General features: G+C 42.4%; 1 protein-coding gene across 1 annotated transcript in view; it reads right to left on the bottom strand.

The window, feature by feature from the left end:
* LMX1A (LIM homeobox transcription factor 1 alpha) overlaps positions 1–14,439 on the bottom strand; it is a 143,389-nt gene that overhangs the window by 40,569 nt on the left and 88,381 nt on the right. The gene's annotated exons all lie outside the window — the stretch shown is intronic.

Raw genomic sequence — 14,439 nt, 5'->3', positions numbered from 1 at the left:
AGCTCTCTCAGCCTCTCCATTCGCTTGTGGGTAATGTGGGCTGCTAGTAATAGGATCAAAATCATTTTTTGTTCAGAATGAGAGAATTCTGCAGCAGTGAGTTGTAGTCCATGGTCTATCACAAGTTCTGGAATACCAAAATGAGAAAAAGTGCACTTCATTTTCTCGATAACAGTGCAACATGTCCTTCAAGAACATTACATTTTTATATACCTGGAAAAATAGTCCACAACAACCAGGTAATGATATCCTCTGAATTTGCATAAATCTGCAGCTCCTCTCTTCCAAGTTCTGTCTGGTAAAGGTGTTGTTATTAAAAAGGTTCTTTGTGTTGGTCTGTTAATTCTGCAATCGTCACATGCAGATACTTTATTCTTTATGTCCTTGCTGATACCTGTCCACCATGCTGACTGGTTAGCCCATTCACAGCATTTAGTTAATCTTTGATTCCTTCCTGGATGAAGTTTAGGATTTCTCTTCTCATCTCCCTTGGAATTACAATGCAAGGGCTTTTAATCATGGGTCCATCTGAATTGCTTAATTGTCTATGCTTCAGAAAGCAGTCTCCTCACTTCCTTATGATAGTTTGGCCAGCTGCCCTTAAAGTAACTTAGAACTTCCTGAAGTTACGTCTCTGTTGATGTTGCTTTTGGTAGTTGGTCGTGTAGTCTCTTTTCTGACATTGGTCTGTATGCATCCCCGTACGCTTTTTCCTCTTTTTTGAGTGCACGGGTAATTGAGTGCAATGCTGGTCTCCATGACAGAGTGCCTGCGATGACCAGATTTTTCCCAGAACCATATTTAGCACTTGGGTTAAATTGCATTAACCTTTAGCAATAGACCTTTAGCAATAGGTATCTCAGTGGTGCTTGATCTAGCTCTTTTCCATTGTTGAAGGTTACAAGAGATTTATGGTCTGTTATCAGTGTAAATGAGTCCAGTCCATGCAGAAACCTATAAAAATGCTCACATGCCCATACGCTTGCCAGGCACTCCTTTTCATTCTGTGAGTGTGTGAGAGCAAAAGGCAACTAGCTTGCATTCAGAGCCATGTTGTTGCAACAACACATCTCCTAGGCCAGGGGTCTCAAACATGTGGCCTGCAGAGTTATTTGCTGCAGCCCGCCAAGCTCCCTGCTCTCCCCCCCCCCCCCCGTATTCCCCCTGAGTTATTTCCTGCGGCCTCCAAGCTCCCCTCACTCACCGCCCCCCTCAGCGTGCTGCATCCCTGCTCCTCTGCCTACCTCCAGGTGCTTCCTGCCACCAAACAGCTGTTTGGAGGCACTTAGCGCTTTCCAGGAGGGAGGGGGGAGGAGCAGGGAGCCACTCACTCAGGGGAGGAGGTGGAGAAGAGGTGGGGCAGGGGCGGGGATTTGGGGAAGGGGTTGGAATAAGGGCAGGGAGGGGGTGGAGTTGGGGTGAGGACTTTGGGGAAGGGGTTGGAAGAGGCGGGGCAGGGGCAGGGCCTCATGGAAGGGGTGGAGTGGGGTCAGGCCACAGGCAGTGGCAGGGAGGTGTTAGTGATGCGGCCCTCGGGCCCATGTACTAGTCCTCATGTGGCCCTCGTGGTAATCTGAGTTTGAGATCCCTGTCCTAGGCCATAGCTGCTTGCATACACACTGACCATCGTGGGTTTGTTCACATCATAGTACTTCAGAACTTGAGCGGGCTGAGATCATTTCTTTTTGAAGGCAATTTCTTGATTTGGGCCCCACAGCCAAGATGTGTTGAACTTTAACAGTTCCTCCTGTGGTTTTGTCACTTGTGGAATGGTCTTGTAGGAATTGACCAAGCTATTTTACCATACCCCGTATACATCTCAGTTCTGGTACATTCATTGGTGCACTCAATTCTCAAATTGCTTTTACCTTCTCAGGACTAGGCCTGATTCCACCTTTGTTTGTTGTCTGTCCCCAAACCTTGCATTTTCTGCCTACCCGCAAATCAGTTTCCCTTGTGTTGCTTCAGTCCAGAATGACTGATTAGGCTTAGGCATTCATTGAGGGTTTTGCTGTATTCTTCCATTGAAAATCCATACAGCGCAACGTCATCCAGGGAAACTACAACTCCATTTGTACTCATTAACCGTTCTGCCATCTTTCTTTGGAAAATTTCAGGTGCACTGGGAATCCCAAAAGTAATCCTTGAAAGCAAATCCTCCCAAAGGGTATGATAAATGTAGTCAGTTTAATACTTCCTTTGGCTAATGGAATTTGCCAAAATCCACTCACGGCATCCATCCTGGAGAATACTGTAGCTCCTTTCACTTCAGGGAGGCAGTCATCCAGTGTTGGGAGGATAGATTTTTCTCTCAAAACTTAAGTCTTTTATGATCCACCCATTCATGTGTTTCCATTTTTCTTTATACTGGTACCATTGGGGTACACCATGCTGTTGACTCAGAGATTTTCTCAATTATGCCAATTGGCTCCAGTCTCAAACAAGTTTTCTATTTAATGTAGTAATGGGGGAAGAATGCTGCAAGGTGCATGTACCCTATATGGTTCAGCATCATCTCTTAAATTGATTTGTACCACCTCTCCTTTCAAAAATCCAGTATCACCAGGGGTGCCATTTCAGATTCTCTTTGTGGCGGGGGGGGGACAACTTTAACTGTGATTCCAAGGGCTACTTAGGCACCTGAGAACTCTAGTTTTTTTGCAGATAACTTAGAAATTAGCTGACAGAAGCACTGTGTCTTTAATCCTATATAAAGAAAGAAAAAAATATATGCAAACACCAATTAAAGCCACATCTTAAGTTTATATGTAAATTTAGAAACATCAGGAGATAATACAGCAAGATATTCCCAATCTCAAGCCTTAAAGTATTAATTCTGGAGATTTAACACAGATTTCAGAAGCGCAGGTTTGATACTTTGTACACTATCTTTAGTAGACATAAATAAAAATAAAATCTGCTTACTTCCTCTAACAGACACACTCTGCATTACTGCCATTATCTACTCTATTTTAGTCAATTGTTTTTCACTCCATTAAAAGCACATTTACTAAATTTTAACATATGCTATTAAGGTTTTTTCGTCTTTTATTAAGAAAAGGAATTTATTTTTCTAATTATTTTGGCATTTAAATTTACCAGTCACAATCATGTATGTGACTCACTAACATTTGATTTCATCATTACAACTAGTATGTCTTGGAACTGCATTTATTTTCATACAAATTTTAAGTTATTTTACAGATAGAACTAAAAATACAATTTGAAAATAAGTGACCTTCATCTGCCCAGTGTCTAAAGTTATGTGTTTAGCTATTTTTTTAAAAAAAACTGGCACTGCTAAGGTGAGTGCAAGCTAAATTTACATTCAAGAAGGATACTATTAGTTGATTGTACCACTTTAAATAATGAATGATAAAGCACAATATGGTAATAAAAGTAATAATGATAATTATTCCAGCTAGGACAGGTTAGGCATTTTAGAACTCACTACTAAAAGAATTAAATTTAAACATAAGAGAGAAATTAAATTATGAAATGTGCAGACCAGTCAAAAAACTACAATAACAGCACTGTAATCCTTAACGATCTTTGAAAGAGTAAAATTACAGAGAATATATCTGCACTGAGCATTTTGACAGGAAGTACCAAGTCATAACAACAACTACAACACAAGTGTGTGTGTGTGAGAAAGAGAGAGAGTGTGTTGGGGGAAGAGTGTGTGTGTGTGTGTGTGTGTGTGTTGGGGGGATTGTTTCTCTTTAAGCAGAGCACTCAAGAGCCTGAATGCTTGCAGCAGCAGCTGCAGCCACAGCTCCCACTCCTCAGGGGCACAGAGAGGTTCCCTGTCCCCATATCCCAGCTCAGCAGAGACAGGGTACATGATGGGAAGGGAGAGGGGGACACCCTGACATCAGCCTCTGCCCGACTCTGTGCAGCAGATCAGGAAGCAGGCTCTGGGTCCTGAGCAACTTGGTCAGTGGCAGCCCCATCGCAGCACTGCAGCTGCAGACGGCAGTGGAGCAGGGCACCAGGGGGAGGAGGGGCAGCGTCTTCCCTCCTGCTGCAAACTTCACCCAGATGTGACACGAAACTCAGGGGGGACAGGTCTCCCCCTTCCCTAAATGGCACCTCTGAATATCACCAAACATTCCATCGAGTTCTTCCACACTTCCCACTAGGCCCATCATGGCTGCCACGCTGCGGCTGAGAAGGCTGTTGGTCTGTGGTCCTTTGATCATGTACAAAGACAAAAGTTTTGCATTCAGAGTGTAAGTGGTTTCTGTGGTGAACTGGCCCATGTAGTTCAGAATCTCCAGGGCTAGTCAGAGCTGTGTCAGGTGACTTCAGCTCTGGGAGGGGTTGAAGGTGATTGTAAGTCCCTTCTGAGGTGACTCTGACCTCAGCTCCTGAGTCAATTTTGAAGTCAATTGTCTTGCCATGAATATTCAGTTTCACACTCCGGGCAGTTCTATGTCGTCACACATGATAGATCCCAGAAACAATGGCTCTTGATTGTCCATAAGACAAGTCAATTTCCTGACTCCTTCGAGGTGGCAAACAGCTGTGAAATGTCCATATTTCATACATTTATTACATTGTGTTGGACATGCGTCATCTCTTAGGATCTAACTTTTTCTGCACTTTGTGCACAGAGACTGGAATTGGTTCCTCATAACCTGGGAGTTCTGTCTCCTTGTTTCAGGGGTTTTATGATAATGACAACGCTCAAATGTCCGTTTACAGTTTCTAAGCTCGTTGCAGGTTTTTCAAGTTGTTTTAGGATTGCTGTTCCCTAGCTCACACTGCTTTGCTTTTTGTACAGCTGTGTCTAAGATCAAATCTCTCTTCAGTTGTAGTTGCTGTGAAAGGTTTCTATCTGTTAACCCAATAACCAGCCTGTCTGATATTTTCATGTTCTGCATTCCCAAAAAACAGTTTTCAGCCAATGCATGGCAGAGCTCTTATAAAGACATTCAACGTTTCCCTCCTGAGTCTTGAGTTCTCCGGTGAAAACATGCTCTTTCATAAACCACATGTCTCTGAGGTATACAGTATGCAGCAAACATAGCCAGAACCCTTTCATAGGCATCTTTGTGACCGTCTTCAGTAAAGTCAGAGGATTTAAAGATAAGCTCTGCTTTAATTTATGCTGCAGGGAAGCAAGAAGATACCTATATATCTCCAGTTTTTCTGTGGAGTTTGCAATTTGAAATCTTGCAAAAATACAGCTTCCAGGCTGTGCATTGTGAAGGTTTGTCAAAGGTGACATCCTCTGTGGTAGTGAAGAGGCGCATGTTGAGGAGATGCTGCAAGCTTTGTAGCTATGTTCCTTTTGTTTCTATTTTTAGTTTACTCCTGACTCTGTACCATGTTCCTCTACCAGACAGGGACTGGTCGCAGAGCTTGCTTATCCACACCAGAGATGTTCACCATAAAATCCTTTAATGCTTTGCTAGTTGCTGTGGAGTTTCATTGCAATAATGTATTTCACCAACAGTGCCACCTAGTGGCTGAACCTCCAGGAACCATCTTGCTGCTTTTCTTTCTTAAGAAGAGAATGTCCAGATACTTTGATCCAGTTTATCGAAGCGGATCTGTCTCCTAATCTCATTTCAGGTATTATCATGCAGATGGGGAGTTTTTCTTTGAAGTGAACAACAGGGAAAGGGTTTGAATGAATCCCCTGTAATCAGTCCCTCAGGCTATTTGCTGCCCAAAAGGCGATGCAGCCTATGGTTAAAGGGACTGCGCGAGGAAGTCAGGTCATTTAGGGTCTAATCCCAGCTCACCCACTGACCTATAACATGACATCAAGCAAGTCACTTCAACTGGCTGTTTGAAATACAGCTGATGGAGGATTGCTCTATAGCATGTTCTTCAGCACGTTATAATCCAGTTTTAAATTACCCACAACTTTCCTTGGGCAACTATTACAAAGTATAATAGATCTCACTGTCTGAACGCTTTTCAGACAGACATTGAGGCATATTCTCCTAGCTACACCCGTTTCATTCCCAGCTATCTCTCCTTGGTGCTTACCCACTTCAGACATTTGAAGATGCCATTATACCACCAACCTCTTATTCATTGCTTAATATTCCCCTTTGTTGTCTAATGATGCACCCATATCATGAATCAAAGAGCCCTTCTGTACTCTAGCTTTCAGGAAATAATTTATTATAAATCAATTTATTTTGCACAGTTCATATTATTCACAAGGGTCTTTAGAGTTTGTGAAGATACCACCTAGAGCAAACTTGGAACTTTTCAGACTGCTGGGGATTTTTGGATGCTGATTGGTTGTTGAGAAGATCACATGGTTTATAACAATGCTCCCTATCCTGGAAATGGTTCTAATAGGATTTGCGGAGTGCTAACAACTAGTTTCTCTCTCTAAAGAAAATGCTTCTGCCAAACTTTCCTGCAACTTCTGGCATTTCATTTCCTCCTGTATATGCAGAGACACCCCACTGCCCCACACATTCTGGGTTCTGTGGAAGGCAGAATGCCCAGGGTGCACTACACACTTACTCAGGTATAACTATGTTGCTCAGAGATGTGAAAAATCCATCCCCGAGTGACGTAGTTATACCGACCCTAGCCCCTCGTGTACACAGCGCTATGTCAATGGGAGAGCGTCTCTTGTTGACATAGCTACTGCCTCTTGCGGAGGTGGTGTAAGTAAGCCGACGAGAGAGCTCTCTCCCATTGGCTTGGAGCGTAGTGTAGGCCTGCCCTTAGTCTCTCCATGCACTGCTGCTTTCTGTTCCTCCAAGACGAAGGGTGAGGAGCGCTCATGATAATACACAAAGTGGCAGAGTGCATAGCAAGGGCGAACCTGGGGGGCCTGATCCAAAACCCATTGAAGTCAGTGGGAATCTTTCCCATCTGTCTAGGGCAGGCTCACTAAAGAGCAATCCAGAAAAAGCAATGGGAGCTAGGTTCTATTATTACCCATAGCTGCACCTCTCAGTGGACAGATAGCAGCATTTTTTATACAGCCCTTGTAACTACCCACTGCCTTCTTGATCAGGAAGTACCAATTAGGTTTCTCAGGTCCAGAATGGAATTTCCGGTCAGAGAGAGAAAACAACCCACCCCATAAGAGCCAGTAGCTCAGGATGTAGAAGGCATAAGAATGGCCATACTAGGTCAGACTTAGCTGTAAGGTAGCAAAATTTGCAGACAATACAAAATTTCTCAAGATAGTTAAGTCCAAAGCAGACTGGGAAGAGTGACAAAGGGATCTCACAAAACTGAGTGACTGGGCAACAAAATGGCGGATGAAATTCAATGTTGATAAATGCAAAGTAATGCACATTGGAAAACATAATCCCGAAAATGCATACAGAATGATGGGATCTAAAATGAAACCTACAAAATGATGGGATCTAAATTAGCTGTTACCACTCCAGAGAGATCTTGGAGTCATTGTGGCAAGTTCTCTGTTGACCATATCTACTCAATGCGCAGCAGCAGTCAAAACAGCTAACAGAATTTTAGGAACCAATAGGAAAGGGATAGAAAATAAAACAAAATATAATGCCACCATATAAATCTATGGTATGCCCACAACTTTAATACTGCATGTGTAACCCATCCCTGCTTTGTGTGGCACTCTGTTCCCCTCTAGTGGCAGCTAGACCAGCTAGAGATTGATGAGCCTTTTACAGCCTTGGCTAAAAGACACGTGTCTTTTAGCTCATGCAGTAGAGGCTCATACATTAAGCTCCAGAGATCACAGGTTTGATCCCAGCTGTCGATGTCCTGGGTCTCTCGGCATTACACGTGCAGCTGTGGTCACCCTATCTCTAAAAGGATATTAGAATTGGAAAAGGTACAGAGAAGGGCAACAAAAATGGTGAAGGGTATGGAACAGCTTCCATGTGAGGAGAGATTAAGAAGACTGGGACTGTTCAGCTTGGAAAAGAGATGACTAAGGGGGGATATAATAGAGGTCTATAAAATCATGAATGGTGCAGAGAAAATGAATTATTTTCCCCTGGTATTTACCCCTGCACATAACGCAAGAATGAGGGGTCATCCAGTGAAATTAATAGGCAGCAGGTTTAAAACCAACAAAAGGAAGTTCTTCACACAACACACAGTCAGCCTGTGGAACTCTTTGCCAGGGAGTATTGTGAAGGCCAAAAGTATGAATTAGGTAAGTTCATGGAGGATAGGTCCATCGATGGCTATTAGCCAATATGGTCAGGGATGCAACCCCAATGCTCTGGGAGGCCTTAAGTCTCTGATTGCCAGAAGCTGGGAGTGTACAACAGAATGGATCCATTGATAATTGCCCTGTTCTGTTCATTCCTGCTGAAGCACCTGGCATTGGCCACTGTCAGAAGACAGGATACTGGGCTAGATGGACCATTGGTCTGACCCAGTATGGCCATTCTTATGTTCTAACCTATCTTGAGAAATTTTGTATCATCTGCAGATTTTACCGTCCCACTGTTCACCCCCTTTTCCAGATCATTTATGAATACATTGAATAGCACAGGTCCCAGTAAAGATCCTTGGAATTACCTCTGCATTGTGAAAACTGACCATTTATTCCTACTCTTTGTTTCCTTTTACTCAGTTACAGATCAGTTAATCAGTTACAGATCCATGAGAGGACCTACCATCTTATCCCATTACTTGCTTAAGAGTCTTTAATAAGGCACCTTGTCAAAGCCTTTCTGAAAGTCCAAGTCCACTATATCCACTGGATCCCCCTTGCCCACATGCTTGTTGACCCCCTCAAGCAATTCTAATAGATCGGTTCAAGTCCCTGATCTGCCTGATTCATGGCTGGGACTTGATCCACAGTCCCACCATTCCTGGCTGAGTGCCCTAACCACCAAACTATTGACTATTCTGGGGCAGAACTCTCAGGTTATTTTGTGAAAAATTTCAAATGACCTCAGTTTCATTCTACTATGGAACAAACACAAATGCCAAAAGCTCACAATTTTTCACAAAATGGAATGATTCTTTTCCAGCCAGCCCAGCAGCCGAGTATCTTTCGTAACCTCCATCCCTCACTTGTCTCGTAAGTCACAGCGATCTTCCAACTTACCGCCTACAGCAAAAATATATGACCTCAGCCCCACCACTGCAGGAGTGTCCTACACTCACAGAGCTGCAATTGTCCACTCATATTCCATATAAATCAATGGTTTGTTGTAGTGGGACTAGAACATTCAGCAGCACAGCAGATGTGTGTGACCTGGGTGGATCTAGAACGTTTAGCAGCATGGCAAGTGGATTTTGCCTGAACCGCCCTGGTATGCTCAGATGTATCCCAACCTATATTATTACTACTATTTGTGAAGTGCTAAAGATCTGGTGTATTCAGCAGGTTCCACCTATGTGGATACATTTAATACAACCAGGAGAACAGTCACAATAAACGATTTCTGAATTACTGCAGCACCAGACAAACAGCAAAGCTGAGGAAGAAGCTACCAGCATCCAGAGGAAGGATCAACTGCCATGACTGGAAAGAGAGAGAGGTGAAACGCTTGCCACTTCTGCTGTGGGACACCTCAGATACTCTAATGGACATGGCATTGAAATGGAGATGGTGCTGATTTACTGAATGGTATCAGGAGGCTTTGAAGCCATCTCGACTGTTGATTAAGTGAAAAGAACAGGAGTACTTGTGGCACCTTAGAGACTAACAAATTTATTTGAGCATAAGCTTTCGTGGTGTTTCAGGAGGGAAGCTTTCACCGAATTCCGATAACCCTGTGGTTTGATCAGGACGAGTGAATGACACACACTGGGTGCGCTTTGTGCCAGATATTTGGCTCTTCTCCTGTTCGAAAGACACACAAACCCAAAATCCACCACGTTTAAGTTAATTGCAAACATTTACCGCTCCTGCAGACAACTCCATTTTTCAAGAGCCCATCGAGTTCTGCTTACTGCAGCGGCCAGAACACCAGCCAACCTTGTTGGCTCACTTCATGCAGCCAAGCTGATGAGTTATCAGCAACAGGAATGGTCTCTCTCTCTCACCATGCACATAACCCCAGAGTGTGCGAATTTTCCATCAATGCTGATACAGCACAGCAATGGGGATGGGATGAGAAGTCAATTGGTCCATTTTCACCATCTGGTAAACTGAAATCAGAGGCTCTGATGAATGCCAGTAGACCCAAGAGGTGGAATAAAGCAGGATCAGATTTCTTGGGGATCCATACACACAGGTATGGATTGCGTGGGTTGTCCAAGCCACCAGGGTAGGGGGAAATCTTCTGCTGAAATCTTGCTGGCGTCCTCAGCAGGGATTGTAATGTGTGGCGTTACCAAGTATAAAGTAGGGCTGGCAGAGAAGATGGTGTTTGGCAAGCGAGCTAACGTTTCTCACAAGGGATGAGGCATTTGCAATGAGATTCCGAGAACACTTTAATGTGACACAATAAGAGGGGGTGTGATTGACAGGCGCTTCCAGGCTGCTGTCTTGCCTGCACACTAGCTATCTGCGTAGCATATGAATAATGGCCTCTGTAGCCTTCTAGCACGGGTTGTGGTGGGTCAGGGATTCCATTATTAAATAGTGATGGACAAATCTCAAAAGATTCATAGGCTTGCTTCAGTTCTGAATGCCTAATGCATTACAACTTTATTTGGCAGAGCTATCTTGCAGACCAGCTGCACCCCAGAAGCTTTTCAGAGTTAAATATTTAATAGGAGTGGAGGGAGAGAAATTAAAAGGTAGACGGGCACAACGGGAAAAAGAGGCGCTCAGCTGAGATGGGAATTTCTCCTCTTCTTGGGTGGCAGCTGACAGTCCAGAGGATTCTGCATCAAAGACATCTAGCACAAACAGCAAAACACCAGCTTCACCCTGTCCCCCGGCGCTGTGCTTCAATCCTGACCACCGCTTGGGATAAGAAGGAAACTTGGTCTGAATACTTGTAGCCCTAGTTTGGACTAGCTTGCCTTTATTATATTCACTGCCTTGCCTTTATTATATTAAGCAGTATTGCAAGGAACTTGTAGGCCTGTATCCTGTAAGCCATTGACTTAAGCATTTAGCATGAGGCCTATGGATTTTGGCACAGATAAATGATCTAACCGTCACCCCTAAGTTTTAAGGAACTGGAAATAGAGAGTAAGGGGGAAGTCTGGCCCTGCCAGGTGCCATATCTGTAGCCTGATCTATAGATTATATATTAATGATATTGATTACTTAAGAATTCCTGGGTATCTCTTTGAGGGTTGATAGGTTCTTGTCCCAAGATCAGGCACAATATTATTAAAGTTACTATATAGTTGAGAACCCCGATGTGCACGGTTGCTACACTCACACTCTATAGAATTCTTCTATATTTACATATTGTTTATTAATTAGGGCTGTTGATTAATCACAGTTAACTCATGCGATTAATTCCAAAAAATTAATCTCAATTAATTTTTTACATTGTGATTAATCGCACTTTTAATCGCACCGTTAAACAATAGAATACCAATGGAAATGTATTAAATATTTTTGTATTTTTTTCTATATTTTCAAATATATCGATTTTGATTACAACACTGAATACAAAGTGTACAGTGCTCACTTTATATTGTTATTTTTTATTACAAATATTTGCACTGTAAAAGCAATAAAAAAAATAGTATTTTTCAATTCACCTCATAAAAGTATCGAAGTGCGAGATCATTATCATGAAAGTGTAACTTTAAAAAGTAGATTTTTTTGTTACATAACTGCATTAAAAAACAAAACAATATGAAACTTTAGAGCCTACAAGTCCACTCAGTCCTACTTCTTGTTCAGCCAATCGCTCAGACAAACAAGTTTGTTTACATTTACAGGAGATAATGCTGCCTGCTTCATGGCACTTCTGTAGCAGGCATTGCAAGGTATTTACATGCCAGATATGCTAAACATTCGTATGCCCCTTCATGCTTCAACCACCATTCCAGAGGACATGTATCCATGCTGATGATTCTCATTAAAAAAATCATGAGTTAATGAAATTTGTGACTGAACTCCTTGGGGGAGAATTGTATGTCCCCTACTCTGTGTTACCTGCATTCTGCCACATATTTCATGTTCTAGCAGTCTCAGATGATGACTCAGCATGTTTGTTTCAAGAACACTTTCACTGCAGATTTGACAAAACGCAAAGAAGGTACCAACGTGAGATTTCTAAAGACAGCTACAGCACTCAAAACAAGGTTTAAGAATCTGAAGTGCCTACCAAAATCTGAGAGGGATGAGGTGCGGAGCACGCTTTCAGAAGTCTTAAAAGAGCAACACTCCAGTGCAGAAACTATAGAACCCGAACCACCACCACCAAAAAAAAAAAAAAGAAAATCAACCTTCTTCTGGTGGCATCTGACTCAGATGATGAAAATGGATATGCATTGGTCCACACTGCTTTGGATCGTTATCGAGCAGAACCCATCATCAGCATGGATGCATGTCCTCTGGAATGGTGGTTGAAGCACGAAGGGACATACGAATATTTAGCATATCTGACATACAAATATCTTGTGACACCAGCTACAACAATGCCATGTGAATACAATGTCACCTAAAAGTGAGAACAGGCAAACAAGAAGTGGGCAGCATTATCTCCCATAAATGTGAACAAACTTGTTTGTCTGTGCGATTGGCTGAACAAGGAGTAGGACTGAGTGGACTTGTAGGCTCGAAAGTTTAACATTGTTTTGTTTTTGATTGCAGTTATTTTTGTACATAATTCTACATTTGTAAGTTCAACTTTCATGACAAAGATGGCACTACAATACTTGTATTAGGTGAACGAAAAATACTATTTCTTTTGCAAATAGTGCAAATATTTGTATAAAAATACATATAAAGTGAGCACTGTACACTTTGTATTCTGTGTTGTAATTGAAATCAATATATTTGAAAATGTAGAAAACACCCAAAAAAATTTAAATAAATAGTATTATGTTATTGTTTAACGGCGTGATTAATTTGCGATTAATTTTTTTATTCATGCAATTAATCGTGATTAATGTTTTAGTCGCTTGACAGCCCTATTATTAATACATTTAGCAAAGTCAAACACTCTAACTCAGGAAAGTAGATAGAGAGACTACGCACATACATCTGCACATCCATATACTCACGCCATCCCTTGCAGAACAACCTGAAAAGTTGTTGCCATTGTCTTCCTCATCACCACCAGTGGCCATCATCCTGGCAGCTCCCGAGGGCTACATCTCTCTCTTCTCCTGCCCACAGGCTGGCATGTAACTTTTTATAATATGTTACGCTGATGCCACTATGCCTAAGGCATATTCAGTAGGGGTTTCTCCCCTCTTCCTTAAGAACATAAGAACAGCCATACTGGGTCAGACCGAAGGTCCATCTAGCCCAGTATCCTCTCTTCCGACAGTGGCTAATGCCAGATGCCCCAGAGGGAATGACAGAACAGGTAATCAAAGTGATTACCTGATATTTGTATTTCCTCACCCTACTAACGTTGAGGTGCCCTTCTATAGGATAGTATATAAATGATCTCAACTTATTATCATATATATCAGTTCGTTGCCATGTGGTTGGATGTTCTTTCCAAAAGCTGGTGTTAGCTCATGTTTCTGTGGTTGACTGGTGTCGTTATGGCCAAACTTCCTCCTTACACTTACATACATACTGACTTACATAGGTAAGCTAGTCCTGTGGGCTACATGTGCCATGCAGTTCTCGGTCCCTGCATTGACAAAGGGACTGGTTAACCCCAGCTGTGTTTTTTGGGGGTGGAAGCACCTGGCCGCATAGCACAATGAAAAGCAGGGAGACTAGGGCTGGCTGAAGCGTCTTTGCTGATGGTAATTTCAATGACAGATGACTATTTTGTCAAAAAAGAAAGTTTTTGCCAAAAACATTCAATTTTTTAATTATTTTTTTCAGTTTTTTCATTGAGAAAAAAAAGAAACAAAAAGGTTTTTCAGTCAAATTTTTTGGTTTTCAGTGAATAGTCCAGTTTGGATTTCAGTTTCTGAACATTTTTACCAAAACCCAACAAATTCTTAGCAAAAAAAAACGCTTTTTTGGGAAACCAGAAGTTTTTGGTTTTCGTTTTGGGGATTTCATTGCAAAACAAAAATATTTTCCATGGGAAATGTCACCACCAATGAAAACAATTAATCCTTTTTGAATTTTCTTGCCAAGAAAAATTTATATTTTTTGACCAGCTCTACCTGAGTCTGTAGTAACTTTTGGTCACGACGCAAAGCATCAAAGGATTCAAAGCAGGTGATGCAGAGATGAAAATCCCGTCAGCTGATTTCACTCTTTTGAGCTATCCAAACGCTATAAAGGAAACGGAGAGCCGGCAAGGTGAAAAGCTACGAGGAAGTTGTTACTGATTCACTGGATGCAGAGGGGAAGAGCCTTGCACCAGCAATGGGGAAAGGGAGAAAAGAAGCCCAGGAACCAGCCAATGGGAGTGCAGAGCCAGTGCTCAGGGTGGGGGCAGCACGGGGAGCCCT

This window comes from Caretta caretta, chromosome 8 (genome assembly GCF_965140235.1).
Source record: "Caretta caretta isolate rCarCar2 chromosome 8, rCarCar1.hap1, whole genome shotgun sequence".
Taxonomy (NCBI): domain Eukaryota; kingdom Metazoa; phylum Chordata; order Testudines; family Cheloniidae; genus Caretta; species Caretta caretta.
The sequence above is the reverse complement of the archived record's forward strand: the minus strand, read 5'-3'. Positions and strand labels throughout refer to the sequence as shown.